Genomic DNA, 5,801 nt, shown 5'->3' on the forward strand with positions numbered 1-5,801 from the left:
ACCGTCACTATGAGCACTAGTGTCACGATCAATCTGGCAGAGAGTGAAGAATGTAATGCAATCCATGTGGGATTTGTTATGTATGCCTTTTTTCTTTACACTTTGTTACATATATGAAAGTGCACTGACCTCTGCTTTAAGTGGGAGAGAAACCTTATAGCTATATATAAGTCCAGACAGATAACGCTATTATAATGTGGAAGGGTAGGGAAACAACCATTAGCCTAAAATGTAAATCTGATTACCAAAAATTATAGTGCAAAGAATTTCAGAAGATTTTGAAAAACAAGCTGAGCCACTGCTGTCCCAGGCACCTCCAGAGTAATTGTGAGTGAGCCAGTTGGGACTGGTGGAATAGAGGCAATATCATCTGATTCATCAAGTCTTGTTTACAGGCCTGGATGTCTGTCAAAGTCGTTAAGTGCACTGGAAAAGGACAGGAAGCCACCCAAGCAACTTTAACAACACCCTGCTTTGTCCTCCTACTCAAAGCACCCGCCCAAAAACAGCGGCCCAGCACATGACAGTTATTACAGATAACTCAATTAGGCCATCATTACTCCTCCAATATGATTCTGGCCTTGTGTTTTTGCTTCGTGTGTTCCCCCATTTCATGTTCTCTTATTATGTAGTTCATGTCTTCATTTGGTGTTCTTGCAGCAACAACAAGCTGACCCATAGGCCTATGTGCGTGATGAGACTTTAAAACAAATAGCCAAATGTCCGTGCCATAGAAATATACTTTTTTCGGAGAAAACCTTAGTCATACTGTATTTTGTGAACGATGATAACCCACTCATATGACTCACAATGATGACATAGACAACACTGTCCACAACAGTATTCCCTATCTACTCTTTGTGTAATGCTGTTGTGCTTTCTATTATTTCTCTATTTTCTTTCTCTCTGCATTGTTGGGAAGGGCCCATAAGTAAGTATTTCACTGTTAGTCTACACCTGTTGTTTACAAAGTATGTGACGAATACAATTTGATTTGATTTGTGTTTGCCTGTCTTTTCAGGTCTACCCTGTCCTGTCTGTCTCAAAACCAGACCTACTATGGCCATGGAGATGTTTAATGAAGCCTTTGTTACATCTCAGCTGCTGGCATCGGTCCAACAGACATGACTGTAGGCGTGGACAGCATTCATATCATGTGAGGTACACTAACTGACTATATGGTGCTCAGGGTACATTTGGTGCTGTAACTAGCACAACAACAAAGCTTGTAGCATGCTCTAACCTCTGAGCTATTTGATTGGACAGAGAATACCACTGTTTGGTGATAGATTGAGGCAGGGCCGGTCCTGGCCGTTCTGCAGCCCTAGCCAAGACATAAAAAATGTCGCCCCTACTAGAATAGTCCCAGTTTGCAAAATTACGTCTAAAATAAATATTTTTACAGACGTTGAAATCAGGTTCATTTTTGGTTCTGAATGAAAGTTCAAAATACATTTTTCCAGATGTTGGAAATACGTATTTTCTGGACATTGAAATCAGGTTAATTTTCGGTTCTGAATGAAAGTTGAAAATACATAATTTATAGTCGTCTATGTTTGGGCCAAATCAAGATCGGTCCAGACTGCACCAACAAAAGACGTCCAAAAGGCGTCAGCGTTGGTCCGTGCTTACTGAGGTATAGCCTACAGTGTCGCCTGAAATATAATTTTAGGAATGCCCATCTATGTGGTAGGCCTACCATTTGTAAAACACCCAAAAAAAGATGGCATTGGCTTTATTAGTCCTGATTCCTGTGACTAATCAATTTGGCTATTTAAGCTCTGAACATCAGCTACCCAACTTTATCAGGAGGAGTAATCCTGAGCCTATTTGCAATGTGTTTAAACAGCGGGAAATGCAGAAGTATTTTCTTTTTCGCTATGATCAGCTTGTAAATAATTGACGGATACAAACTTGAAACCACTGATCATGACAATCTAGCCCACGGGATGAAACTCCTGGACAGCACTTGTGAGTAGCGAGCCTGATTGTCCATTCCATATTGTCCATTTGACTTTGACCTGTCCTATTTTTAGGATATGTTGTTTGTTAACATGTCAGCGCATTTTTTATATGATTGGGCGCCATTTAGGTTAGGCTATTTGATTTGGAGAAACCAGCATGATGTAAAAAGTTTAAGTTTCATTACATTGTCATACATTTTATCTCCAACCTGTAGGCTATATCTGCTACAGGATTTATGTTCAATAATTATTTTGACAGAATGTTGGTGGAGCGCCACAGTGATGCCTCTCTCCAACAGCACCCTGAAGAGGCACGCTGGGAATGGACAAGATAAATATTTTGCTTCCTGCCTTTGAAAGTGGGTACTGCTTATCACAGGGTGGCACCAGCGCTCACCTAAAAAGCCAATATGCCACTGGTTGAGAGAAAGTGTAATTGATTTTGAGCAGAATTATGTGAGGTTTTATGTGTTGTTGGAGGTGCGTCTTGATCAGTTTAGCTCAGAAAATGCCGCCCTCATCAATCTGCCACCACAGGCGGCCACCTAACCCTGCCTAATGAGCGGTCTGGCCCTGGATTGAGGTAGGGAGACGGGGAGGGACATAGAGAGAGAGAGAAAAAGAGGGAGATGGAGAGAAAGAAAAATAGGGAGAGGGAGAGCGAGAGGGAGACAGATGGGTCTAAAGCCAGTAAGCCTTAAGATCCAAGCTTATGGGAGGTTTATGCTCATCAAATCCTTTCAACCTTGAGGTGTTTGAAGAAAGGTATAACGTCAAGTGCTGATGTTAAGATCGGACCTATAATTGGGACGTTTGTTTGCCAAGTTGAACCTATTAAAGACGTTCAATGTTAATTGCATTACCAGCTTCGGTGCAATTGTAACAATTACCATATTAGACTTACCACAAAGACATTTCACATTGATAAAGGTGGGGAAAAAGAGGAACAAATCCCTTTGACAGTTAACATTTTTTAGATTGGTAAGTTAGTCTAGCCTGCTGTCTAAACATGTAGTTATCCTGGCCGAATTACTGACCTAAAAATAGTCAAAGACTCCGGCCTTCTAAGTCAAAGACTGTTCTCTCTGCTACCGCACGACAAGCGGTACTGATGCACCAAGTCTGGAACCAATGGGACCATCAACAGCTTCTACCCCCAAGCCATAAGACTGCTAAATAGATAGTTAAATAGTTAACCAATAGCTACCCGGACTATCTGCATTGACCCTTTTTGCTCTCTTTTGACTCTCTTTTGACTTATCATATACGCTGCTGCTACTGTTTATTATTTATCCTGTTGCCTAGTCACTTTATCCCTATCTACAGTTGAGGTCGGAAGTTTACATACACCTTAGCCAAATACATTTAAACTCAGTTTTTCACAATTCCTGACATTTAATCCTAGCAAAAATTCCCTGCCTTAGGTCGGTTAGGATCACCACATTATTTTAAGAATGTGAAATGTCAGAATAATAGTAGAGAGAATGATTTATTTCAGCTTTTATTTCTTTCATCACATTCCCAGTGGGTCAGAAGTTTACATACAATCAATTAGTATTTGGTAGCATTGCCTTTAAATTGTTTAACTTGGGTCAAACGTTTCGGGTAGTCTTTCACAAGCTTCCCACAATAAGTTGGATGAATTTTGGCCCATTCCTCCTGACAGAGCTGGTGTAACTGAGTCAGGTTTGTAGGCCTCCTTGCTCGTACACGCTTTTTCAGTTCTGCCCACACATTTTCTATAGGATTGAGGTCAGGGCTTTGTGATGGCCACTCCAATACCTTGACTTTGTTGTCCTTAAGCCATTTTGCCACAACTTTGGAAGTATGCTTGGGGTCATTGTCCATTTGGAAGACCCATTTGCGACCAAGCTTTAACCTTCTGACTGATGTCTTGAGATGTTGCTTCAATATATGCACATAATTTTCCTTCCTCATGATGCCATCTATTTTGTGCACCAGTCCCTCCTGCAGCAAAGCACCCCCACAGCATGATGTTTCCACCCCCGTGCTTCACGGTTGGGATGGTGTTCTTCGGCTTGCAAGCACCCCCTTTTTCCTCCAAACATAACGATGGTCATTATGGCCAAACAGTTCTATTTTTGTTTCATCAGACCAGAGGACATTTCTCCAAAAAGTACAATCTTTGTCCCCATGTGCAGTTGCAAAATGTAGTCTGGCTTTTTTATGGCGGTTTTGGAGATACGGCTTCTTCCTTGCTGAGGTGCCTTTCAGGTTATGTCGATATAGGACTCGTTTTACTGTGGATATAGATACTTTTGTACCTGTTTCCTCCAGCATCTTCACAAGGTCCTTTGCTGTTGTTCTGGGATTGATTCGCACCAGTACGTTCATCTCTAGGAGACAGAACGCATCTCCTTCCTGAGCGGTATGACAGCTGCGTGGTCCCTTGGTGTTTATACTTGCGTACTATTGTTTGTACAGATTAACGCGGTACCTTCAGGCGTTTGGAAATTGCTTCCAAGGATTAACCAGACTTGTGAAGGTCTACAATTATTTTTCTGAGGTCTTGGCTGATTTCTTTTGATTTTCCAATAATGTCAAGCAAAGAGGCACTGAGTTTGAAGGTAGTTTTAATGACTCCAACCTAAGTGTATGTAAACTTCCGACTTCAACTGTATATGTACATATCTACCTCAATTACCTCGTACCCCTGCACATCGACTCGGTACTGATAACCCATGTATATAGCCCGTAAGTATGCATTTCACTGTTAGTCTACACCTGTTGTTTACGAAGCATGTGACAAATACATGTTTTGATTTGATTCGATTTGACCGGGCAATGGCTGGTCTGGAGTTCGTCTGAAATGTACCATTATATTTCACTTGATAAGCAAACTACTGTCATGACTTTTCACAAAAAAATTTATGTACACAGATAAGAGACCTTCGAGTAGATTGTTTTGGTTTTATTCACCTCATCCTCTCTTGCTCATGTCGGCAGCTACTTCCTGAGATTGGATTGATGGAACCATTCAGCCAATGGTTAGGCGGCTGTGGTTTTGGCAGAGGGAATTAATTGGTCAGGAGTAAAAGGTCCTGCCCCCAAAGCAGCTCAAATTGAATATTTACTTGCAAATCTTTCTACAAACGTACAAAACTTTCTAGAAGCTTACGAATCTCTTGGTAACGTGACAACAGTGACAGAATTCTGAGTGTGCACAGATTCAAAACCTGCAAGTGTATTTTTGATTCACAGCAGATTCATAGTCGTAAATAGAATTGTAATAATTCTGAAAATAAATTATGCTTACAAATCTTATTGAATGTATTCAAATGTGAAGTTACAAGTTTGCGACAGCTGTTAAATCTTTCACACATCATGATACAAGCTTGCAAAATTAAATTACACATTTGCAAATCATACTTGCAACCACGAATCTCAATGTGAGACCACAAAATTCAAAATACAAACTCACGTACAGTGGGGAGAACAAGTATTTGATACACTGCCGATTTTTTTAGGTTTTCCTACTTACAAAGCATGTAGAGGTCTGTAATTTTTATCATAGGTACACTTCAACTGTGAGAGACGGAATCTAAAACAAAAATCCAGAAAATCACATTGTATAATTTTTAAGTAATTAATTTGCATTTTATTGCATGACATAAGTATTTGATACATCAGAAAAGCAGAACTTAATATTTGGTACAGAAACCTTTGTTTGCAATTACAGAGATCATACGTTTCCTGTAGGTCTTGACCAGGTTTGCACACACTGCAGCAGGGATTTTGGCCCACTCCTCCATACAGACCTTCTCCAAATCCTTCAGGTTTCGGGGCTGTCGCTGGGCAATACGGACTTTCAGCTCC

The sequence above is a fragment of the Coregonus lavaretus genome (assembly GCF_964263955.1).
Source record: "Coregonus lavaretus genome assembly, chromosome: 25".
Classification (NCBI taxonomy): Eukaryota; Metazoa; Chordata; class Actinopteri; order Salmoniformes; family Salmonidae; genus Coregonus; species Coregonus lavaretus.